The following is a 27,203-nucleotide window of genomic DNA, read 5'->3' on the forward strand; positions in this document are numbered from 1 at the left end:
CGTTCCCTCTCCCGCCTCCTCGCTTCCCGGAGCCCCGATGGACGCCCGAGGGGTCCCCGAGGGCACCCCGGAGGAGGAGGAGCAGCGGGAGGAGCGGCAGGAGGAGGAGCAGCGGGAGGAGGAGGAGGAGGAGGAGGGCTCCCCCCCGGAGGACTCCCCGGAGGAGGCGGCGGTTCGGGGGTCCCGGCGGGCGGGGGGACAGCCGGAGGCCTGCCTGCAGGAGGCGGCGGCGGCGGCGGCGGCGGCGGCGGCGGCGGCGGCGGCCAGCCTGGTGCCCAGGAGGAGCAGCATCATCAAGGTACCACTCGTTCATTCAGTCATTCAGTCATTCATTCATTCAGTCAATCAGTCAGTCAATCAGTCCGTCCGTCATTCATTCATTCAGTCAGTCAGTCATTCAACGAGCCCGCTGTCGGGGAGGGACCGTCTCTAGATGTTGCCCAATTGTCCTTCCCAAGCGCTCGGTCCAGTGCTCTGCACACAGTGAGCGCTCAATAAATACCATTGAATCAATGACTTGTCCTTTCCAAGCGCGTAGTCCAGTGCTCTGCACACAGTGAGCGCTCAATAAATACCATCGAATGAATGAATGACTTGACTTTCCCAAGCGCGTAGTCCAGTGCTCTGCGCACAGTAAGCGCTCAATAAATACCGTTGAATGAATGACTTGGCCTTTCCAAGCGCTTGGTCCAGTGCTCTGCACACAGTGAGCGCTCAATAAATACCATCGAATGAATGAATGACTTGTCCTTCCCAAGCGCTTGGTCCAGTGCTCTGCACACAGTCAGCTCTCAATAAATACGATTGAATGAATGACTTGTCCTTTCCAAGCGCTTAGTCCAGTGCTCTGCACACAGTGAGCGCTCAATAAATACGATTGAATGAAGCGCTCAGTCCAGTGCTCTGCACACAGTCAGCGCTCAGTAAATACCATTGAATGAATGAATGACTTGTCCTTTCCAAGCGCTTAGTCCAGTGCTCTGCACACAGTGAGCGCTCAATAAATACCATTGAATCAATGACTTGTCCTTTCCAAGCGCTTAGTCCAGTGCTCTGCACACAGTAAGCGCTCAATAAATACCGTTGAATGAATGACTTGTCCTTTCCAAGCGCTCAGTCCAGTGCTCTGCACACAGTGAGCGCTCAATAAATACCATCGAATGAATGAATGACTTGTCCTTCCCAAGCGCGTAGTCCAGTGCTCTGCACACAGTAAGCGCTCAATAAATACGATTGAATCAATGACTTGTCCTTTCCAAGCGCTCAGTCCAGTGATCTGCACACAGTGAGCGCTCAATAAATACGATTGAATGAAGCGCTCAGTCCAGTGCTCTGCACACAGTCAGCGCTCAATAAATACCATTGAATGAATGACTTCTCCTTTCCAAGCGCTTAGTCCAGTGCTCTGCACACAGTAAGCGCTCAATAAATACCATTGAATGAATGACTTGGCCTTCCCAAGCGCTTCGTCCAGTGCTCTGCACACAGTAAGCGCTCAATAAATACGATTGAATGAATGACTTGTCCTTCCCAAGCGCTTCGTCCAGTGCTCTGCACACAGTGAGCGCTCAATAAATACCATTGAATGAATGAATGACTTGTCCTTCCCAAGCGCTTGGTCCAGTGCTCTGCACACAGTCAGCGCTCAATAAATACGATTGAATGAATGAATGACTTGTCCTTCCCAAGCACTCAGTCCAGTGCTCTGCACACAGTAAGCGCTCAATATATACCATTGAATGAATGACTTGTCCTTTCCAAGCGCTTAGTCCAGTGCTCTGCACACAGTAAGCGCTCAATAAATACCGTTGAATGAATGACTTGTCCTTTCCAAGTGCTCAGTCCAGTGCTCTGCACACAGTAAGCGCTCAATAAATACGAGTGAATGAATGACTTGTCCTTCCCAAGCGCGTAGTCCAGTGCTCTGCACACAGTGAGCGCTCAATAAATACCATTGAATGAATGAATGACTTGTCCTTTCCAAGCGCTTGGTCCAGTGCTCTGCACACAGTCAGCGCTCAATAAATACGATTGAATGAATGACTTGTCCTTTCCAAGCGCTTAGTCCAGTGCTCTGCACACAGTAAGCGCTCAATAAATACCGTTGAATGAATGACTTGTCCTTCCCAAGCGCTTAGTCCAGTTTTCTGCACACAGTAAGCGCTCAATAAATACCATTGAATGAATGACTTCTCCTTTCCAAGCGCTTAGTCCAGTGCTCTGCACACAGTAAGCGCTCAATAAATACCGTTGAATGAATGACTTGTCCTTTCCAAGCGCTTAGTCCAGTGCTCTGCACACAGTAAGCGCTCAATAAATGCCATCGAATGAATGAATGACTTGCCCTTCCCAAGCGCGTAGTCCAGTGCTCTGCACACAGTGAGCGCTCAATAAATACCATTGAATGAATGAATGACTTGTCCTTCCCAAGCGCTTAGTCCAGTGCTCTGCACACAGTAAGCGCTCAATAAATACCATTGAATGAATGACTTCTCCTTTCCAAGCGCTTAGTCCAGTGCTCAGCACACAGTAGGCGCTCAATAAATACGATTGAATGAATGACTTGTCCTTCCCAAGCGCTTCGTCCAGTGCTCTGCACACAGTAAGCGCTCAATAAATACGATTGAATGAATGACTTGTCCTTTCCAAGCGCTTGGTCCAGTGCTCTGCACACAGTAAGCGCTCAATAAATACCATTGAATGAATGACGTCCTTTCCAAGCGCTTAGTCCAGTGCTCTGCACACAGTAAGCGCTCAATAAATACGATTGAATGAATGACTTGTCCTTCCCAAGCGCTTAGTCCAGTGCTCTGCACACAGTAAGCGCTCAATAAATACGATTGAATGAATGACTTGTCCTTTCCAAGCGCTTGGTCCAGTGCTCTGCACACAGTAAGCGCTCAATAAATACCATTGAATGAATGACGTCCTTTCCAAGCGCTTAGTCCAGTGCTCTGCACACAGTAAGCGCTCAATAAATACGATTGAATGAATGACTTGTCCTTTCCAAGCGCTTAGTCCAGTGCTCTGCACACAGTAAGCGCTCAATAAATACCATTGAATGAATGACGTCCTTTCCAAGCGCTTAGTCCAGTGCTCTGCACACAGTAAGCGCTCAATAAATACGATTGAATGAATGACTTGTCCTTCCCAAGCGCTCCGTCCAGTGCTCTGCACACAGTGAGCGCTCAATAAATACCATTGAATGAATGACTTGTCCTTTCCAAGCGCTCAGTCCAGTGCTCTGCACACAGTGAGCGCTCAATAAATACCATTGAATGAATGACTTGTCCTTCCCAAGCGCTTCGTCCAGTGCTCTGCACACAGTAAGCGCTCAATAAATACGATTGAATGAATGACTTGTCCTTCCCAAGCGCTTCGTCCAGTGCTCTGCACACAGTAAGCGCTCAATAAATACGATGGAATCAATGACTTGTCCTTTCTAAGCGCTCAGTCCAGTGCTCTGCACACAGTGAGCGCTCAATAAATACCATTGAATGAATGAATGACTTGTCTTTCCCAAGCGCGTAGTCCAGTGCTCTGCACACAGTAAGCGCTCAATAAATACGATTGAATCAATGACTTGTCCTTTCCAAGCGCTTAGTCCAGTGCTCTGCACACAGTAAGCGCTCAATAAATACCATTGAATGAATGAATGACTTGTCCTTCCCAAGCGCGTAGTCCAGTGCTCTGCACACAGTGAGCGCTCAATAAGGACGATTGATTGATCGATTGATTGATTGACTTGAATAGAGAAGCAGCGTGGCTCAGTGGAAAGAGACTGGGCTTGGGAGTCCGAAGTCGTGCGTTCATCATCATCATCATCATCAATCGTATTTATTGAGCACTTACTATGTGCAGAGCACTGTACTAAGCGCTTGGGAAGTACAAATTGGCAACATATAGAGACGGTCCCTACCCAACAGTGGGCTCACAGTCTAAAAGGGGGAGACAGAGACCGGCTCCGCCAACTGTCAGCTGGGTGACTTGGGGCAAGTCACTTCACTTCTCAGGGCCTCAGTGACCTCATCTGGAAAATGGGGATGAAGACTGGGAGCCCCCCGTGGGACAACCTGATCACCTTGTAAGCTCCCCAGCGCTAAGAATGGTGCTTTACGCATAGTAAGCCCTTAATAAACACCATCATCATTATTATTATTATTATGATTATTCAATCGTGTTTATTGAGCACTTACTGTGTGCAGAGCACTGGACTAAGCGCTTGGAAAGGACGTCATTCATTCATTCACTCATTCAATCGTATTTGTTGAGCGCTTACTGTGTGCAGAGCACTGGACCAAAAGCGCTTGGAAAGGACAAGTCATTCATTCATTCATTCATTCATTCATTCATTCAATCGTATTTATTGAGCGCTTACTGTGTGCAGAGCACTGGACCAAGCACTTGGAAAGGACAAGTCATTCATTCATTCAGTCGTATTTATTGAGCGCTTACTGTGTGCAGAGCACTGGACTAAGCGCTTGGGAAGGACAAGTCATTCATTCATTCATTCAATCGTATTTGTTGAGCGCTTACTGTGTGCAGAGCACTGGACTAAGCGCTTGGGAAGGACAAGTCATTCATTCAATCATATTTGTTGAGCGCTTACTGTGTGCAGAGCACTGGACTAAGCACTTGGAAAGGACAAGTCAATTCATTCATTCAGTCATATTTATTGAGCGCTTACTGTGTGCAGAGCACTGGACTAAGCGCTTGGGAAGTACAAGCAGCATGGCTCAGTGGAAAGAGCCCGGGCTTTGGAGTTAGAGGTCATGGGTTCGAATCCTGGCTCTGCCACTTAACTTCTCAGAGCCTCAGTGACCTCATCTGTAAAATGGGGATTAAGAGTGTGAGCCCCATGTGGGACAACCTGATCACTTTGTATCCCCCCCCGCCAGCTCCCCAGTGTTTAGAACTGTGCTTGGCACATAGTAAGTGCTTAACAAATGTCATTATTATTATTATTATTATTACAAGTTGGCAACATCTAGAGACGGTCCCTACCCAACAGCGGGCTCACAGTCTAGAAGGGGGAGACAGAGAACAAAACAAAGCATATTAACAAGATAAAATAAATAGAATAAATTTGTACAAATAAAATAAATAAATAGAGTAATACATCCGTACAAACATCTATACAGGTGCTGTGGGGAGGGGAAGGAGGTAAGGCGGGGGGGGGGATGAGGAGGGGGAGAGGAAGGAGGGGGCTCAGTCTGGGAAGGCCTCCTGGAGGAGGTGAGCTCTCAGTAGGGCTTTGAAGTCGGCAACATTATAGAGACAGTCCCTACCCAACAGCGGGCTCACAGTCTAGAAGGGGGAGACGGACGACAAAACATGTTAACAAAATAATAATAATAATAATAATAATAATAATAATGGTATTTGTTAAGCGCTTACTATGTGCAAAGCACTGTTCTAAGCGCTGGGGAGGTTAAAGTAAATAGAATAAATATGTACAAATAAAACAAATAAATAGAGTAATAAATGGAGAAGCAGCGTGGCTCAGTGGAAAGAGCCCAGGCTTGGGAGTCAGAGGTCATGGTTTCGAATCCCGGCCCCGCCACATGTCTGCTGTGTGACCTTGGGCAAGTCACTTAACTTCTCTGAGCCTCTGTTCCCTCATCTGTAAACTGGGGATGAAGACTGTGAGCCCCACGGGGGACAACCTTGATTACCTTGTATCCACCCCAGCGCTTAGAACAGTGCTTTGCCCATAGTAAGCGCTCAACAAATGCCATTATTCTTATTACTCATTAATTCATTCAGTCATCTGTACAGCGCTCTGCACGCAGTAAGCACCCAATAAATACGATTGAATGAATGAATGAATTTATTGAGCGCTTCCTGTGTGCAGAGCACTGGACTGAGCGCTGGGGAAGTCCTAGTCGGCAGCAGATAGAGACGGTCCCTACCTGACACTGGGCTCACAGTCAATCAATCAATCAATCGTATTTATTGAGCGCTTACTGTGTGCCGAGCACTGTACTAAGCGCTTGGGAAGGACAAGTGCAGGCGAGAAGGGGGAGACAGACAACGAAACAAAACGTGGTGACAGGTGAAACAAAACATGGAGACAGGTGGGCACCTGGACCCTTCCCCTCCGATCAGTGCTGCTTATTGACAATCGATTGAATTCCGATTGAATGATGATGATAATAATAATAATGGTATTTCTTAAGTGCTTACTATGGGCAAAGCACTGTTCTAAGCGCTGGGGAGGTTACAAGGTGATCAGGTTGTCCCACGGGGGGCTCACAGTCTTCATCTCCATTTTACAGATGAGGGAACTGAGGCCCAGAGAAGCGAAGTGACTTGCCCAGAGTCACCCAGCTGACAATTGGCAGAGTGGGGATTTGAACCCACGACCTCTGACTCCAAAGCCCGGGCTCTTTCCATTGAGCCACGCTGCTTCTCATGATGATGATGATGATGATGGTATTTGGGAAGCGCCTACTATGTGCCAACCACCCTTCTCAGAGCTAGACACGAGGTCATCGGGTTGTCCCCCATGGGGCTCACGGCCTTCATCTCCATTTGACAGATGAGGTCACTGAGGCCCGGAGAAGTGAGGGGACTTAATTATAATAATGATGATGGTATTTGTTAAGCGCTTACTATGTGCGAAGCACTTTTCTGAGCGCTGGGGGGATACAAGGTGATCAGGTTGTCTCATGTGGGGCTCACAGTCTTCATCCCCATTTGACAGATGAAGGAACTGAGGCCCAGAGAAGTGAAGGGACTTGAATAATGATGCTGGTATTTGCTAACCGCTTACTATGTGCAAAGCACTGTTCTAAGCGCTGGGGGGGATACAAGGTCGTCAGATTGTCACTCATGGGGCTCACAGTCTTCATCCCCATTTGACAGATGAGGTCACTGAGGCCCGGAGAAGTGAAGGGACTTAGATAATGATGCTGGTATTTGCTAACTGCTTACTATGTGCAAAGCACTGTTCTAAGCGCTGGGGGAGGATACAACATCATCAGGTTGTCTCTTGTGGGGCTCACAGTCTTCATCCCCATTTGACAGATGAGGTCACTGAGGCCCGGAGAAGTGAAGGGACTTGAATAATGATGCTGGTATTTGCCAAGCGCTTACTATGTGCAAAGCACTGTTCTAAGCGCCGGGAGGGCGGGGGGTTACGAGGTGATCAGGTTGTCCCCCGTGGGGTCACAGTCTTCATCCCCATTTGACAGACGAGGGAACTGAGGCTTAGAGAAGTGAAGGGACTTGCCCAAAGTCACCCAGTTGACAAAGTGGCGGAGGCAGGATTAGAACCCACGACCTCCGACTCCCAAGCCCGGGCTCTTTCTGCTAAGCCGCGCTGCTTCTTGGAGGGCTAACGGGAGGCAGGTTAGTGTGCTCAGTGCCTGTGAACCCCATCGATAATAATAATAATAATAATGATAATAATAATAATAACAATAATAATAATAATCATCATCAATCATATTTATTGAGCGCTTACTATGTGCAGAGCACTGGACTAAGCGCTTGGGAAGTACAAATTGGCAACATCTAGAGACAGTCCCTACCCAACAGTGGGCTCACAGTCTAAAAGGGGGAGACAGAGAACAAAACCAAACATAATAATAATAATAATAGCATTTAAGCGCTTACTATGTGCAAAGCACTGTTCTGAGCGCTGGGGGGATACAAGGTGATCAGGTTGTCCCACACGGGGGCTCACAGTCTTCATCCCCATTTTCCAGATGAGGTCACTGAGGCTCAGAGAAGTGACGTGACTTGCCCAGGGTCACACAGCAGGCATGTGGCGGAGCGGGGATTCGAACCCGTGACCTCTGACTCCAAAGCCCGGGCTCTTTCCACCGAGCCACGCTGCTTCTCAGTCTATTTGGATCTATTTGTAAAGCGTTTCCTGTGTGTCAAACCCCGTGTACTATGTGTCAGACGCTGTTCTTAGCGCCGGAGTTGATGCAACTTAATCAGGTGGGGCACAAGTTTGGTCCCACAAGGAGCTCCCATGTCGTCATCATCATGAGGGCATTTAATAATAATGATATTAATGATGATGGTATTTGTTAAGCGCTTACTATGTCCCGAGCACTGTTCTAAGCGCTGGGGAGGTTACAAGGTGATCAAGTTGTCCCACGGGGGGCTCACAGCCTTCATCCCCATTTTACAGATGAGGTCACTGAGGCCCAGAGAAGTGAAGTGACTCGCCCAGAGTCACCCAGCTGACAATTGGCGGAGCCGGGATTTGAACCCGTGACCCCTGACTCCAAAGCCCGGGCTCTTTCCGCTGAGCCGCGCTGCTTCTCTAATGAATTAATGAGAGTACGCGCTAACAGAGTTGGTGGACATGTTCCTCGGCCAAAGCGAGCTGACCAGTCTAGAAGTGGAGGCAGGCATTCATTCAATCGTATTTATTGAGCGCCTACTGGGTGCAGAGCACTGGACTAAGCGCTTGGGAAGGACAAGTCTCCCCCTTTTAGACTGTGAGCCCACTGTTAGAGCAGTGCTTGGCACAGAGTAAGTGCTTAATAAATGCTATCATTATTATTATTATCTAGAGACGGTCCCTACCCGACAGCGGGCTCGAAGGCTGGAAGGGGGAGACAGACGACAAAGCCAACCATATTAACAGAATAAAATAAATAGAAGTATGAACAAGTAAAATAAATAAATAAATGGAGCAATAAATCTGTACAAACATATATCCCCCTCGTCCCCCTCTCCATCCCCCCGTCTTACCTCCTTCCCTTCCCCACAGCACCTGTATATATGTATATATGGTTGTACATATTTATTACTCTATTTATTTATTTATTTTACTTGTACATTTCTATCCTACTTATTTTATTTTGTTGGTATGTTTGGTTCTGTTCTCTGTCTCCCCCTTTTAGACTGTGAGCCCACTGTTGGGTAGGGACTGTCTCTATGTGATGCCAATTTGTACTTCCCAAGCGCTTAGTACAGTGCTCTGCACATAGTAAGCGCTCAATAAATACGATTGATTGATTGATTGATTGATATATACATATATACAGGTGCTGTAGGGGAGGGGGAGGAGGGGGAGAGGAAGGAGGGGGCTCAGTCTGGGAAGGCCTCCAGATAGATGCGATTTACTTGTATGTATTTATTCTATTTATTTTATTCTGTTAATATGTTTGGTTTTGTTGTCTGTCTCCCCCTTCTAGACTGTGAGCCCGCTGTTGGGTAGGGACCGTCTCTAGATGTTGCCAACTTGGACTTTCCAAGCGCTTAGTCCAGTGCTCTGCACACAGTAAGTGCTCAATAAAGACGATTGATTGATTGATTGTATCTAACCCAGCGCTTAGAACACTGCTCAGCACACAGTAAGTGCTTAATAAATACCATAATAATAATAATATTATTATCACAGCCTTCTAGACTGTGAGCCCACTCTTCCAGCCTGCGAGCCCACTGTTGGGTAGGGACTGTCTCTGTATGTTGCCAACTTGTACTTCCCAAGCGCTTAGTACAGTGCTCTGCACACAGTAAGCGCTCAATAAATACGATTGATTGACTGATTGATTGTATCTAATCCAGCGCTTAGAACAGTGCTCAGCACACAGTAAGCGCTTAATAAATACCATAATAATAATAATATTATTATCACAGCCTTCTAGACTGTGAGCCCACTCTTCTAGACTGTGAGCCCACTGTTGGGTAGGGACCGTCTCTGTATGTTGCCAAGTTGTACTTCCCAAACGCTTAGTACAGTGCTCTGCACACAGTAAGCGCTCAATAAATACGATTGAATGAATGAAAGAGTGATTATTATTAAATCCCCCTCCTCTTGGTCCTGCCCACTCCCCTGAGCAGGCCCCCCTTCTCCGGGCACCCTGGTTTCTGGGCTTCCAGGAGGAAATCAGGCCACACCTATGGGACAATCACTTAGTCTAGCAAGTCATTTCATTCAGTCGTATTTATTGAGCGCTTCCTGTGTGCAGAGCACTGGACTAAGCGCTTGGGAAGTACAAGTCGGCAGCAGATAGAGTCGGTCCCACTTCACTTCTAGACTGTGAGCCCGCTGTTGGGTAGGGACCGTCTCGATGTGCTGCCGGCTTGTACTTCCCAAGCGCTTAGTACAGTGCTCTGCACACAGTAAGCGCTCAGTAAATACGATTGATTGATTGATTCACTTCTCTGGGCCTCAGTTCCCTCATCCGTAAAATGGGGATGAAGACCGTGAGCCCCACGTGGGACAACCCGATCACCTTGTATCTACCCAGGCGCGTAGAACAGTGCTTGGCACATAGTAAGCGCTTAACAAATGCCATCATCATCATCAATCAATCAATCATATTTATCATCATCAATCGTATTTATTGAGCGCTTACTGTGTGCAGAGCACTGTACTAAGCGCTTGGGAAGTCCAAGTTGGCAACGTATAGAGACAGTCCCTACCCGACAGTGGGCTCACAGTCTAAAAGGGGGAGACAGAGAACAAAACCAAGCATACTAGCAAAATGAAATAAATAGAATAGATATGTACAAGATAAATAGAGTAACAAATATGTACAAACATATATACATATATACAGGTGTTGTGGGGAAGGGAAGGAGGTAAGATGGGGGGGATGGAGAGGGGGATGAGGGGGAGAGGAAGGAAGGGGCTCAGTCTGGGAAGGCCTCCTGGAGGAGGTGAGCTCTCAGCAGGGCCTTGAACTTACTGAGTTCTGAATTTATTGAGCACAAATAAGTAAGGGGGAGACAGAGAACAAAACCAAACATACTAACATATGTATGTTAGTATGATATACTAACATATACTAACATATGATATATGATATACATATGGTATACTAACATATGTATATCCCTATGTGCTGTGGGGCTGGGAGGGAGGATGAACGAAGGAGCAAGTCAGAAGGGAGCAGAAGAAGAGGAGAGGAGGGTTCAATCAGGGAAAGCTTCTTGGAGGAGGTGGGCTTTCCATCAATGATATTATTACTGAGCGCTTACGGTGTGCGGTAGGCATTGTACTAAGCACTTGCGAAGCCCTGGGGGGGGGGGGGCGTCCCAAAAGGGGGAAAGAAGCAACGTGGTCCATCATCATCAAGCGTATTTATTGAGCGCTTACTGTGTGCAGAGCACTGTACTAAGCGCTTGGGAAGTACAAGTTGGCAACATATAGAGACAGCCCTCACCCAGCAGTGGGCTCACAGTCTAGAAGGGATCATCATCATCATCATCTGCACACAGTAAGCGCTCAATAAATCCCACTGAACGGACGGTCAGTTCACATATGTATATATGTTTGTATGCATTTATTACTCTATTTTATTTGTACATATTTATTCTATTTATTTTATTTTGTTAATATGTTTTGTTTCGTTCTCTGTCTCCCCCTTCTAGACTGTGAGCCCGCTGTTGGGTAGGGACCGTCTCTGTATGTTGCCAATTTGTACTTCCCAAGCGCTTAGTCCAGTGCTCTGCACACAGTAAGCGCTCAATAAATACGATTGATGATGATGATGATTGATGATGATGATTCCCTCCTGCCTCCTCTGGCCCTGCCACTTAGGCGAGTAACTAGATCGGAAGCCCCTCGTGGGCAGGGAACGTGTCTATAAATAGTTCTACCGTCCTCTCCCTCGTGCTTAGTACAGTGCTCTGCACACTGCAAGCGCTCCATAAGTACCGCGGATTGATCCGGGGTACGAATCCGAATCCAAATTTTGAATTTTCCCACCCACTCTGTTATACGCGACTCTTCCGAGCACTTAGCGCGCGCCAAGGGCTCAAGACTGAAATCCCCTTGTGGGCAGGGATAGTCTCTCTTTATTGCTGTATTGTACCGTCCAAGCGCTTAGTACGGTGCTCTGCACACAGTAAGCGCTCAATAAATACGATTGATTGATTGATTGATGATGATTATGGCATTTGTTAAGCGCTTACTATGTGCCAAGCACTGTTCTAAGCACCGGGGTAGATACAAGGTGATGGGGTTGTCCCACGTGGGGCTCACGGTCTTCATCCCCATTTTGCGGATGAGGGAACTGAGGCCCAGAGAAGTGAATCAGTCAATCAATCGTATTTATTGAGCGCTTATTGTGTGCAGAGCACTGTACTAAGCGCTTGGGAAGGCCAAGCCTGCAACACATCGAGACGGTCCCTACCCAACAGCGGGCTCACAGCCTAGAAGTGAAGTGGGACCGTCTCTATCTGCTGCCGACTTGTACTTCCCAAGCGCTTAGTACAGTCCATACGAATGAATGACTGAATGACTCTATTTTACTTGTACATATTTAGTCTATTTATTTTAATTTTGTTAATATGATTTGTTTTGTCGTCTGTGTCCCCCTTCTAGACTGTGAGCCCGCTGGTGGGTAGGGACCGTCTCTAGACGTTGCCGACTTGGACTTCCCAAGCGCTTAGCACGGTGCTCCGCACCCAGTAAACGCTCAATAAATACGATTGATTGATTGATTGATGATGATAATGGCATTTGTTAAGCGCTTACTATGTGCCAAGCACTGTTCTAAGCGCCGGGGTAGATACAAGGTGATGGGGTTGTCCCACGTGGGGCTCACGGTCTTCATCCCCATTTTGCGGATGAGGGAACTGAGGCCCAGAGAAGTGAATCAGTCAATCAATCGTATTTATTGAGCGCTTATTGTGTGCAGAGCACTGTACTAAGCGCTTGGGAAGTACAAGCCAGCAACACATCAAGACGGTCCCTACCCAACAGCGGGCTCACAGTCTAGAAGTGAAGTGGGACCGTCTCTATCTGCTGCTGACTTGTACTTCCCAAGCGCTTAGTACAGTACATACGATTGAATGAATGAATGACTCTATTTTACTTGTACATATTTAATCTATTTATTTTATTTTGTTAATATGTTTCGTCGTCTGTCTCCCCCTTCTAGACTGTGAGCCCGCTGGTGGGTAGGGACCGTCTCTGGACGTTGCCAACTTGGACTTCCCAAGCGCTTAGCACGGTGCTCCGCGCACAGTAAGCGCTCAATAAAGATGATTGAATGAATCCAGTGCCCTGCTCGCAGGAAGTGCTCAGTAAATACGGCTGACTGACTGACAGGTGGGAGCTTAGAGGAGGCCCCTCAGGACTGACTGACTCAATCATCATCATCATCATCAATTGTATTTATTGAGCGCTTACTATGTGCAGAGCACTGTACTAAGCGCTTGGGAAGTACAAATTGGCAACATCTAGAGACAGTCCCTACCCAACAGTGGGCTCACAGTCTAGAAGGGGGAGACGGAGAACAAAACCAAGCATACTGACAAAATAAAATAAATAGGATTGATATGTACAAGTAAAATAGAGTAATAAATATGTACAAACATATATACGTATGTACAGGTGCTGTGGGGAAGGGAAGGAGGTAAGATGGGGGGGATGGAGAGGGGGACGAGGGGGAGAGGAAGGAAGGGGCTCAGTGTGGGAAGGCCTCCTGGAGGAGGTGAGCTCTCAGCAGGGCCTTGAAGGGAGGAAGAGAGCGAGCTTGGCGGATGGGCAACCGAGGACCCCGAGGAAATGACAAACAGTCCAGGAAGGGAGGTCTCAGACGGTCCAGGAAATAATGGCCCAGAGGGACCCCCGTCTCCCCCGCTTTTTCAACGCGGCTCTCACCGCCTCAGCCAACCAACTCCACATTCTGGTTTCCTGTTCTCTCCCTGGCTTTACTGTGGGAGTGGGAAATAAAACAATAATAATAATAATAATAATAATAATAATAATAATAGTAATAATAATGATAATAATAATAATTCCGGTAGTACAGTGCTCTGCACATAGTAAGTGCTCAATAAATACGATTGATGATGGTACTCAAAGAGCTTACTATAATAATAATAATGATGATGATGGTTTTTGTTAAGCGCTTACTATGTGCAAAGCACTGTTCTAAGCGCTGGGGAGGTTACAAGGTGAGCAGGTTGTCCCATGGGGGGGCGGCCTCACAGTTTTAATCCCCATTTTACAGATGAGGGAACTGAGGCACTTGTGCCAAGCACTGCTCTGAGCAGTGGGATCGCTACAGAGTTGTCAGGCTGGATGCATTCCTTGTCCTTCATTCATTCATGAATCGATGACTATATGCACCTGCATATATATATATATATATATATATATATATGTTTGTACATATTTATTACTCTGTTTATTTATTTTACTTGTACATGTCTATTCTATTTATTTTATTTTGTTAGTCTGTTTGGTTTTGTTCTCTGTCTCCCCCTTTTAGACTGTGAGCCCACTGTTGGGTAGGGACTGTCTCTAGATGTTGCCAGCTTGGACTTCCCAGGCGCTTAGTACAGTGCTCTGCACACAGTAAGCGCTCAAGAAATACGATTGATTGATTGATTCATTCATTCAATCGTATTTAATAATAATAATAATGATAGCATTTATTAAGAGCTTACTATGTGCAAAGCACTGTTCTAAGCACTGGGGAGGTTACAAGGTGATCAGGTTGTCCCACGGAGGGCTCACAGTCAATCCCCATTTTACAGATGATTCAATCAATCAATCAATCAGTCAATCAATTGTATTTATTGAGCGCTTAATGTGTGCAGAGCACTGGACTAAGCACTTGGGAAGTCCAAGTTGGCAACATCTAGAGACGGTCCCTACCCAACAGCGGGCTCACAGTCGAGAAGGGGGAGACAGGCAACAAAACCAAACATATTAATAAAATAAATAGAATAGATATGTACAAGTAAAATAAATGGAGAGTAATAAATATGTACAAACATATATACATATATACAGGTATATATATACATATATACAGGTATATGTATATACATATATACAGGTATATGTATATACATATATACAGGTGTATGTATATACAGATATATATACACATATATACAGGTATATGTATATACATATATACAGGTATATATACACATATACAGGTATATGTATATACATATACAGGTATATGTATACATATATATAGGTATATGTATATACATATATACAGGTATATATACATATATACAGGTATATACATATATATACACATATACAGATTATATATATATATATATATATATATATATATATATAAAAATAGGAGAATGTGGAGTGAACCTATTTGTGCTTGTGTAAAAATCAAGGCCACAAGAAGAGGCAGGGAGCCTAATAAGGTGTAAAACAGAAAATATAACCCTGCGTTATCGCGCGATAATAATTAAGGTGGGGATTAGGGTGGTCTCAAATAAAATATAGTATATTATGAACTCGACCACGCTAAAAGCCATAAGGAGAGCAATTTGGAGGGTGACTAGCAGTATTAGATAAAGTCGTTTATGATCAGTTGATTCACTCATTAGGTGAAATTGGCTAGCAAGGATTATCAGTGGTAGGAGTCAGCAGGAGAGTACGAGTAGAGGAGAGGATAGTGGATCTGCGAAAATATATATATATATATATATATATATATATGTGTGTGTGTGTGTGTGTGTGTGTGTATATGTGTGTGTGTATATATGTGTGTGTGTATATATGTGTGTGTGTATATATGTGTGTGTGTATATATATGTGTGTGTATATATATGTGTGTGTGTATATATATGTGTGTGTATATATGTGTGTGTGTGTATATATGTGTGTGTGTATATATATGTGTGTGTGTGTATGTGTGTGTGTGTATATTTATTTATATATATATATAAATATATATATACAGACAAGCTGTGGGGCTGGGATTAGAACCCAGACCCTCTGACTCGCAGGCTTGGGGGGGGGTCTTTCCACTAGGCCGTGCCGCTTCTCTAATTTGAGGGGAGAGGTGTAATCCGAGGAAAAGAGAGGGGTTGCGGCTGACAGCTAAAAGCAGGTTTGCTCTGTTTGAAGAATTTTTTGCGGTGTGCAGTAGCTACTAATATCTTGTAATTTCAGTTGTTCTGTGGTTGGAAGATTATGTGGAAGGGAGTGCCCTTGTTAGGGTGCGAACTCGGATTAAAAGTAGACGAAACCACACTTGGGTTTTGCTTTGAACCGGAGGTCAAAATGTGTGCTCTTGTGAAACTAATAAACAGGCCGTTGGGGAGGAAGCGTTGCATATTTTAGATTGTTAAAATGCCTACGCCAACTGTGACTTCACGAAAGCAGATATTTTCAAGATAGGTTTCAGGGAGGAAAAAAAAACGTAGAAGTATTCAGTGGTGGGGCAGAAGGGAAAAGAAAAAATCAGAGTCCGTAGAGTTAACGGATGCGGCGACAGGGTTTTCGATTATTGGCTTTTCTCTCGCTCTACGTTTTGTGGTTCGCACAGCTGATGAGGAATGAAATTCCCACCAGGTTTATGTGTCAAAATTAGAATGAAGATGCCCAGTAGTGTGTATTTTCCCTCGAGAAAGTTTTGTGACATGATGACCAAACAGACGATAGCATTTTCTGAGCTCTTATTCTGTGCAGAGCACTGTATTAAACGCCTGGGAGAGTCTCACAGGGTTAGTAGACACAGTCCCTGCCTATAAGGAATTTACCATATATTGTTAGATGGTAGATGCCTCCAATGATAATAATAATGATGATAATAATAATAATAATAATGGTATTTGTTAAGTGCTTACCATGGGTCAAACACTGTTCTCAGCACTGGGGTCGATCCAAGCTAATCTGGTTCGAACACCATCTATAATTCTATTTATTCTGATGGTATTGACACCTGTCTACTTGTTCTGTTTTGCTGTCTCCCCTTCTAGACTGTGAAATAATAATAATAATAATAATAATAATAATAATAATAATAATGGCATTTATTAAGCGCTTACTATGTGCAAAGCACTGTTCTAAGTGCTGGGGAGGTGACAAGGTGATCAGGTTGTCCCACGGGGGGCTCACAGTTTTAGTCCCCATTTTACAGACGAGGGAACGGAGGCACAGAGAAGTTAAGTGACTTGCCCAGAGTCACAGAACTGACACATGGCAGAGCCAGGATTTGAATCCATGACCTCTGACTCCAAAGCCCGTGCTCTTTCCACTGAGCCACGCTGCTTCTCTAATAATGGCATTTATTAAGTGCTTCCTATGTGCAAAGCACTGTCCTAAGCGCTGGGCACTGTTCTAGGCGCTGGACTTTAGCGCCCGTTGTTGAGTAGGGACCGTCTCTATCTGTTGCCGAATTGCACTTTCCAAGCGCTTAGTACAGTGCTCTGCACACAGTAAGCGCTCAATAAATATGATTGAATGAATGACTGAATTTACCATCTACTACTAGCAGAAAGTGAAGAAGATTTGAAGGGCTTAGTATTAAAAGTTAAGGAACGGAGACAAAAGAGGACCGACGTTTGAATGTCAAGAAAACGAAGATCGCGGCAACTGGAAGTTTTTACATATTTGTAGCGGATGGGGAGAAGATTGAAATAGTTGACAATTTTTCTCTCCTGGGATCGATAATCAATACTCAAGGAACTGGTAGTCGTGAAATACGGCAAAGATTAGTGTTAGGAAGAGCTGCTATGAAGAGCCTGGAAAAAGTCAAAAGTAAAGACAAAAGTAGCGTGGCTCAGTGGCAAAGAGCCCGGACTTTGGAGTCAGAGGTCATGGGTTCAAATCCCGGCTCCGCCAATCGTCAGCTGTGTGACTTTGGGCAAATCACTCAACTTCTCTGTCCTCAGTTGCCTCATTTGTAAAATGGGAGTTAAGACTGTGTGTGCGCCCCGTGGGACAACCCGATCACCTTGTAACCTCCCCAACGCTTAGAACAGTGCTTTGCACATAGTAAGCGCTTAATAAATGCCGTCATCATTATTATCATTATTATTAAGTACAAACGGTCAATTCTGCGGTGTTTGCGGTGACAACGTCTGGATCCAAAAGCTGGACAGTGAAAAAACAGGAGGGAAAGAGCATCGCTTCTTTTGAAATGTGGTGTTGGAGAAGGCTTTTGTGGATACCATGGACAGCCCGAAAAACAAATAAATGGATTTTAGAGCATATTAAGCCAGAGTGGACTTTGGAAGGCCAAATGACTCGATTTAGATGAGCATATTTTGGATACATCATCGGGAGGACTGATGCTCTGGAGAAGACACTAATGCTAGGAAAAGTTCTGGGAAAACGTGGCAGAGGCAGACAGGTGGCTAGATGGAGAGAGACCGTAATGACGATAGTAAGCATAATAAATGCTTATTAATAAGCATAATAATAAGATAATAAACATAGTAAATGCTTAATGGAAAAGCGGTTAGAAAGGTTGTGGATTATGGCCGAGGACGGGACGTTCTGGAGAAATAATAATAATAATAATAATAATAATGTTGGTATTTGTTAAGCGCTTACTATGTGCAAACCACTGTTCTAAGCGCTGGGGGGAACACAAGGAGATGAGGTTGTCCCATGTGGGGCTCACAGTCTTAATCCCCATTTTCCAGATGAGGGAACTGAGGCCCAGAGAAGTGAAGTGACTTGCCCAAGGTCACACAGCAGACATGTGGGGGAGGTAGGATTCGAACCCATGACCTCTGCCTCCCAAGCCCGCGCTCTTTCCACTGAGCCATGCTGCTTCTCTAAAGTAGATCCATGGCGTCGCTAGGAAACGGAACTGACTCTACTGCACTTAATACTAATTACTAGATCGTGATAATAATTACAATAATAATCATGGTGTTTGTTAAGCTCTTACTATGTGCCAGGCACTGTACTGAGCGCTGGGGTGGATACGAAGAAATCGAGTTGGACACATTCCTTGTCCCACGTGGTGCTCGGAGTGTCAATCTCCGTTTCACAGATGAGGGAACTGAGGCCCAGTGAAGTGACTTGCCCAAGGTCACCCAGCAGACGAGTGGCGGATGCAGGATTAGAACCCATGACCTGTTCTCCCTCCTACTTAGACCGCGAGCCCCACGTGGGACCTGAAGATCTCAAATCAACCCCAGCGTTCAGCTGTGTGACCCTGGGCGAGTCACTTAACTTCTCTGTGCTTCAGTGATCTCATCTGGAAAATGGGGATGAAGACTGTGAGCCCCACGTGGGACAACCTGATCACCTTGTGTCCTCCCCAGCGCTTAGAACAGTGCTTTGCACATAGTAAGCGTTTAACGAATACCAAACTTATTATCCAGCGCTTAGAACAGTAGTTTGCACATAATTAGCGCTTGGAGAAGCTGCTGTGGCTCAGTGGAAAGAGCCTGGGCTTTGGAGTCAGAGGTCATGGGTTCAAATCCCGGCTCTGCCAACTGTCAGCTGTGTGACTTTGGGCAAGTCACTTAACTTCTCTGTGCCTCAGTTACCTCATCTGTAAAATGGGGATAAAGATTGTGAGCCCCCTCGTGGGACAACCTGATCACCTTGTAAACTTCCCAGCGCTTAGAACAGTGCTTTGCACATAGTAAGCGCTTAACAAATACCAACATTATTATTATTATTATTACAGTGAGGGGTTTGTCATGGGTTCAAATCCTGGCTCCGCCAATTGTCAGCTGCGTGACTTTGGGTAAGTCACTTAACTTCTCTGGGCCTCAGTTACCTCATCTGTAAAATGGGGATAAAAATTGTGAGCCCCCCCGTGGGACAACCTGATCACCTTGTAAACTTCCCAGCGCTTAGAACAGTGCTTTGCACATAGTAAGCGCTTAACAAATACCAACATTATTATTATTATTATTACAGTGAGGGGTTTGTCATGGGTTCAAATCCTGGCTCCGCCAATTGTCAGCTGTGTGACTTTGGGCAAGTCACTTAACTTCTCTGGGCCTCAGTTACCTCATCTGTAAAATGGGGATGAAGACTGTGAGCCCCCCGTGGGACAACCTGATCACCTTGCATCCTTCCCAGCGCTTAGAACAGTGCTTTGCACATAGTAAATGCTTAACAAATGCCGTCATTATTATTATTACAGTGCTTGGCACATAGTATTCATTCAGTCGTATTTATTGAGCACTTACTCTGTGCAGAGGACTGTTCTAAGCGCCTGGGAAGTACAATACAGCAAATAAAAAGAGACAATCCCTGCCCACAATAGGCTCAGAGTTTGTTTTGTCGTCTGTCTCCCCCTTCTAGACTGTGAGCCCGTTGTTGGGTAGGGACCGTCTCTAGACGTTGCCAACTTGGACTTCCCAAGCGCTCAGTCCAGTGCTCTGCACCCAGTAAGCTCTCAATAAATACGATTGAATGAATGAATGAATAGACGGGGGGAGGCAGACATCAATACAAGTCTCCCCCTTTTAGACTGTGAGCCCACTGTTGGGTAGGGACTGTCTCTATCTGTTGCCAACTTGGACTTCCCAAGCGCTTAGTACAGTGCTCTGCACACAGTAAGCGCTCAATAAATACGATTGATTGATTGATTGATTACAAATAAGAAGCAATATAAATGAGAAGCAGCATGGCTCAGTGGAAAGAGCCCGGGCTTTGGAGTCAGAGATCGTGCGTTCAAATCCCGGCTCCGCCACTTGTCAGCTGTGTGACTTTGGGTAAGTCACTTTACTTCTCTGGGCCTCAGTTCCCTCATCTGGAAAATGGGGATTAAGACTGTGCAACCTGATCATCTTGAAACCTCCCTAGCGTGTACAATAGCGCTTTGCACATAGGGCTTAATAAATGCCATTATTATTATTATTAAATAGAATTATAGATCATCATCATCATCAGTCGTATTGAGCGCTTACTGTGTGCAGAGCACTGTACTAAGCGCTTGGGAAGTACGAGTTGGCAACATATAGAGACAGTCCCTACCCAACAGTGGGCTCACAGTCTAAAAGGTAGATACATATAATAATAATAATGGCATTTATTAAGCTCTTACTCTGTGCCAAGCACTGTTCTAAGCACTGGGGAGTTTACAAGGTGATCAGGCTGTCCCATGGGGGGCTCACAGTCTTAATCCCCATTTTACAGATGAGGGAACTGAGGCACAGAGAAGTTAAGTGACTTAAGATATGTATTTACATAAGCGTGGGGGGAAGAGTAGAGGGAGTGAGTCAAGGTACCGCGGAAGGGAGTGGGATCTGAGGAGTAGTCTTTTAGACTGTGAGCCCACTGTTGGGTAGGGACTGTCTCTATATGTTGCCAACTTGGACTTCCCAAGCGCTTAGTACAGTGCTCTGCACACAGTAAGCGTTCAATAAATACGATTGGTGATGATGATGATGAATAGTGGGCCTTAGTCTTGGAGGCCTTCCCAGACTGAGCCCCTTCCTTCCTCTCCCCCTCGTCCCCCTCTCCATCCCCCCCATCTTACCTCCATCCCTTCCCCACAGCACCTGTGTATGTGTATATATGTTTGTACATATTTTTTTTACTCCATTTATTTATTTTATTTGTACATATCTATTCTATTTATTTTATTTTGTTAGTATGTTTGGTTTTGTTCTCTGTCTCCCCCTTTTAGACTGTGAGCCCACTGTTGGGTAGGGACCGTCTCTATACGTTGCCAATTTGTGCTTCCCAAGCTCTTAGTACAGTGCTGTGCACACAGTAAGCGCTCAATAAATACGATTGATGATGATGATGAAGGCCTCCTGGAGGAGGTGGGCCTTCAGTAGGGCTTGGAACTGGGGGAGAGTCGTCGTTTGGTGGATGTAAGCCCACTGTTGGGTAGGGACCGACTCTATATGTTGCCCACTTGTACTTCCGAAGCGCTTAGTACAGTGCTCTGCACACAGGAAGCGCTCAATAAATACGATTGAATGAATGAATTTAAGGCGGGAAGGCATTCTAGGCCAGAGGTAGGACGTGGGCTGGGGGTTGACGGCGGGACAGGGGAGAAGGAGGCCCAGGGAGGAGGTGAGCGGCGGCAGAGGAGCGGAGGGTGCGGGATGGGAGGAAGAAGGACAGAAGGGAGTCGTAGAGAAGCAGCGTGGCTCAGTGGAAAGAGCCTGGGCTTTGGAGTCAGAGGTCATGGGTTCAAATCCCGGCTCCGCCAATTGTCAGCTGTGTGACTTTGGGCAAGTCACTTCACTTCTCTGGGCCTCAGTTACCTCATAAGTAAAATGGGGATGAAGCCTGTGAGCCCCCCGTGGGACAACCTGATCACCTTGTAACCTCCCCAGCACTTAGAACAGTGCTTTGCACATAGTAAGCGCTTAATAAATGCTATCATTATTATTATTAGAAGGGAGGGCGAGCCGATGGATGGCTTTGAAGCCGACAGTGAGGAGTTTTTGTTTGATACGGCGGTTGATAGGACAATAACTTGGAGATTTTTGAGAAGGGGGGGGTGACACGCCCAGAGCGTTTCTGTAGAAAGAGAATCCGGGCAGCAGAGTGAAGTGTGGACTGAAGCCGGGAGAGACAGGAGGTTGGGAGGTCAGAGAGGAGGCCGATGCAGTCATCCTGTCGGGATAGGATGAGAGATTGAACCGGGAAGGGAGCGGTTTGGATGGAGAGGAAAGGGCGCATCTTGGCGATGTTGCGGAAGTGAGACCGGCAGGATTTGGTGACGGATTGGATGTGAGGGGTGAACGAGAGAGCGGAGTCGAGGATGCACCAAGGTTGCGGGCTTGTGAGACGGGAAGGATGGTAGTGCCGTCAACAGTGACGGGAAAGTCAGGGAGAGGGCAGGGTTTGGGAGAGAAGCAGCGTGGCTCATCGGAAAGAGCCCGGGCTTTGGAGTCAGAGGTCATGGCTTCGAATCCCGGCTCCGCCACTTGTCTGCTGTGTGACCTTGGGCATGTCACTCAACTTCTCTGAGCCTCAGTTCCCTCATCTGTAAAATGGGGATGAAGACTGGGAGCCCCACGTGGGACAACTTGATCACCTTGTATCCCCCCCAGCGCTTAGAACAGTGCTCTAAACATAGTAAGCGCTTAACAAATGCCATCGTTATTATTATAGGGAGCTCTGTTTTGGACATGTTGAGTTTTAGGTGGTGGGAGGACAGCCAATCAATCAATCAATCAATCAGTTGTATTTATTGAGCGCTTACTGTGTGCAGAGCACTGTATTAAGCGCTTGGGAAGTCCAAGTTGGCAACATATAGAGACGGTCCCTCCCCAACAGAAGCACTGTTCTAAGCGGTGGGGATGTTACAAGGTGATCAGGTTGTCCCACGGGGGGCTCACAGTCTTCATCCCCATTTTCCAGATGAGGGAACTGAGGTGCAGAGAAGTGAAGTGACTTGCCCAAAGTCACACAGCTGACAAGTGGGGGAGCTGGGATTTGAACCCATGACCTCTGACTCCAAAGCCCGGGAAGTGGAAGAGAAGTGAAGTGACTTGGCCAAGGTCACGCAGCAGACACGTGGCGGAGTCAGAATTAGAACCCGTGACCTTCCTACTCCCAGCCCGGGCTCCATCCACCGCGCCATGCCGCTATCTACCGCCCGCCACTCCGGATCAATCAATCATATTTATTGAGCGCTTACTATGTGCAGAGCACTGTACTAAGCGCTTGGGAAGTACAAATTGGCAACACGTAGAGACAGTCCCTACCCAACAGTGGGCTCACAGTCTAGAAGGGGGAGACAGAGAACAAAACCAAACATACTAACAAAATAAAATAAATAGAATAGATATGTACAAGTAAAATAAATAAATAAATAAATAAATAGAGTAATAAATACTCTATTATTACGGATTTGCTTGTAGTCACCCCAGCACTTAGTACAGTGCCAGGAACATAGTAAGCGCTTAACGAATACCACGGTGGTTCTCGATGGCTTCTGGATTCGACATAGCGGGTTGCGGTTGGGTGGAAATGATTGGCCTCCTCCCAGAATAATGTGCATTTTGAGGAGTTTACTACTTGGCTGCAGAATAGATTTCTAGTAAATATTAATAGGCTTAACTAGTGCAATTCAGTTCATCTGGGGCATTTCACATCAAGTACTGGAGTGTTTGACATATTCAGAATCAATGATGGGATATCCTAGCCTAGGGAACCATGAAAGGTTAAGGGGAATTTCGACGCTATTTACATGCTTCCCAAGCCTTTCACAACGGTCGTTAGAGATTGCTCTGATCTGTGGTTCTTGCCCTTTGTCCTGCCGGGAACACTCTTCCACTTCATTTTTTTTATTCTTTATTTGTGGGATTTGTGAAGCGCTTACTGGAGAAGCGGCGTGGCTCAGAGGAAAGAGCCCGGGCTTTGGAGTCCGAGGTGATGGGTTCAAATCCCGGCTCCGCCAATTGCCAGCTGGGTGACTTTGGGCAAGTTACTTCACTTCTCTGGGCCTCAGTTCCCTCATCTGGAAAATGGGGATGAAGACTGTGAGCCCCACGTGGGACAACCTGATCACCCTGTCACCTCCCCAGTGCTTAGAACAGTGCTTTGCACATAGTAAGCACTTAATAAATGCATTATTATTATTATTATTATTATTACTAGGTGCCAGGAACCATCCAAAGCACTAGGCTGGATCCAAGCAAATCGCGTTGGGCGCAGTCCCTGTCCCACATGGGGTGCACGGTCTCCATTTTCCAGGTGAGGGAACTGAGGCCCGGAGAAGTAAAGTGACTTGCCCAAGGCCACACAGCGGACAAGTGGCGGAGCCGGGATTAGAACCCACGACCTTCTGATTCCCAGGCCTGGGCTGTAGCCGTGATGCCGTGCCGCGTCTTTAAGTCCGCCAGACCGCAACTCTCCACATCTTTAAAGTCGTTCTGAAATCTCATCTCTTCCAAGAGGCCTTCTCTGATTGATTTCTCCTCTCAGCTGCCAGCCCTAAAACTTTTGTACCTACTTTACTACGAAGGCATTCCATTCACACCTACATATTCACTTTCCTCTGTCTGCTTACGGGTCGAAGATCGACCATTCATTCATTCATTCAGTCGTATTTATTGGGTGCTTACTGTGTGCAGAGCACTGTATTAAGCGCTTGGGAAGTCCAAGTTGGCAACATATAGAGACGGTCCCTACCCAGCAGTGGGCTCACAGTCTAAAAGGGGGAGACAGACAACAAAATAAAACATATTAACCAAATAAAATAAATAGAATAGTAAATATGTACAAGTAAAATAAATAGAGTAATAAATCTGTACAAACGTATATATACAGGTGCTGTGGAGAGGGGAAGGAGGTAAGGCGGGGGGGATCTGGAGGGGGAAAGGAAGGAGGGGCTGAGTGTGGGAAGGCCTCCTGGAGGAGGTGAGCTCTCAGTAGGGCTTTGAAGGGAGGAAGAGAGTTAGCTTGGCGGATGGGCAGAGGGATTGGGGGCATTCCAGGCCCGGGGGAGGACATGGGCCGGGGGTCGACGGTGGGACAGGTGAGAACGAGGCCTAGTGGGGAGGAGATTAGCGGTGGCAGAGGAGCGGAGGGTGCGGGCTGGGCTGGAGGACAGAAGGGAGGTGAGATAGGAGGGGGCCAGGGGATGGACAACCTTGAAGCCCAGGGTGAGGAGTTTCTCCCTGATAGGCAGATTGATTGGTAGCCACTGGAGATTTTTGAGGAGGGGAGTAATATGCCCAGAGCGTTTCTGGACAAAGATAATCCGGGCAGCGGCATGAAGTATGGATTGAAATGGGGAGAGACACGAGGATGGGAGATCAGAGAGGAGGCTGATGCAGTAATCCAGTCGGGATAGGATGAGAGATTGAACCAGCAGGGTAGCGGTTTGAGTGGAGAGGAAAAGGCGCATCTTGGCGGTGTTGCGGAGGTGAGACCGGCAGGTTTTGGTGACGGCTTGGATGTGAGGGGTGAACCAGAGAGCGGAGTCGAGGATGACACCAAGGTTGCGGGCTCTTGAGACGGGAAGGATGGTAGTGCCGTCAACAGTGATGGGAAAGTCAGGGAGAGGGCAGGGTTTGGGAGGGAAGACAAGGAGTTCAGTCTTGGACATGTTGAGTTTTAGGTGGCGGGCAGACATCCAGGTGGAGATGTCCTGAAGGCAGGAGGAGATGCCAGCCTGAAGGGAGGGAGAGAGAGCAGGGGCGGAGATGGAGATCTGGGGGTCACCAGCGTAGAGATGATAGTTGAAGCCGTGGGAGTGAATGAGTTCACCAAGGGAGTGAATGACCACCCATTTCTCGTATTTATAAATTGATTTATCCCCATTCTTACCACTTTGGTGTATATATATTTATTCAGTGGTTTGTTCTGACTAGTTGTAAATACGTTTCTGTTTGTATTTGTTAAACTCTTACTATGTGGCAGGCACTGTATTAAGTCATGGGGTGGATGCAAACAGATCGGGTTGGACACAGGCCCTGTCCCACGTGGGACTCACAGTCTCAATCCCCACTTTACAGATAATCAATCAGTCGTATTTATTGAGCGCTTACTGTGTGCAGAGCACTGCACTAAGCGCTTAATAAGGGAACTGGGGCCCAAAAGGGAAGTGACTTGACCAGGGTCACACAGCAGACAGGTGGCAGAGCTGGGATTAGAAGCAGAGAAGCGGCGTGGCTCAGTGGAAAAAGCGTGGGCTTGGGAGTCAGAGGTCATGGGTTCTAATCCCGGCTCCTCCACTTGTCAGCTGTGTGACTTTGGGCGAGTCACTTCACTTCTCTGTGCCTCAGTTACCTCATCTGGAAAATGGGGATGAAAACTGTGAGTCCCACATGGGACTCACAATCTCAATCCCCACTTTACAGATAAGGGAACTGGGGCCCCAAAAGGGAAGTGACTTGACCAGGGTCACACAGCAGACAGGTGGCAGAGCTGGGATTAGAAGCGGAGAAGCAGCGTGGCTCAGTGGAAAAAGCGCGGGCTTGGGAGTCAGAGGTCATGGGTTCTAATCCCGGCTCCGCCACTTGTCAGCTGTGTGACTTTGGGCGAGTCACTTCACTTCTCTGTGCCACAGTTACCTCATCTGGAAAATGGGGATGAAGACTGTGAGCCCCACGTGGGACAACCTGATTACCTTGTATCTCCCCCAGCACTTAGAACAGTGCTTGGCACATAGTAAGCGCTTAACAAATACCAAAATATTGTTATTATTAGGACCCAAGTCCTTCTAACTCCCAGTCCCGGGCTCTACCAACTACGCCGCGCTGCTTCCGGAGTCCAAAGGTCACAGATTGACGTGCACAGACGGCTCAAAAGGGAGAACGGGCCGGGGAAAAGAGGGATTAATTGGGCTTAATACCTCCTCCTCCTCCTCCTCTTCAGCTTTCTCCTCTTCCTTGTTTTCCTTCTTCTGTTCTTCATCAATGGGATTTATCCCACACCCCCTCAGCGCCATGCACCCAAAACCGCTGTATTGAGAGCTAAGGCCGCTGTAATAGAATCAAAATACACATTCCCTGCCCTCAAGAGAAGCAGCGTGACTCAGTGGAAAGAGCCCGGGCTTTGGAGTCAGAGGTCATGGGTTCAAATCCCGGCTCCACCGATTGTCAGCTGTGTGACTTCG

The 27,203-nt window shown here is 46.6% G+C and overlaps 1 protein-coding gene across 1 annotated transcript in view; it reads left to right on the forward strand.

Annotated features, from left to right (window-relative positions):
• The first annotated feature begins 269 nt into the window (after positions 1 to 269).
• The window catches only part of PLCL1 (phospholipase C like 1 (inactive)), a 189,466-nt gene continuing 162,532 nt past the window's right edge, over positions 270 to 27,203 (forward strand). The window contains 1 exon segment of the mRNA XM_038749251.1: positions 270 to 298. The gene's annotated coding sequence lies outside the window, so the exon portion shown is untranslated.

The sequence above is a fragment of the Tachyglossus aculeatus genome, chromosome 7 (assembly GCF_015852505.1).
Source record: "Tachyglossus aculeatus isolate mTacAcu1 chromosome 7, mTacAcu1.pri, whole genome shotgun sequence".
Classification (NCBI taxonomy): domain Eukaryota; kingdom Metazoa; phylum Chordata; class Mammalia; order Monotremata; family Tachyglossidae; genus Tachyglossus; species Tachyglossus aculeatus.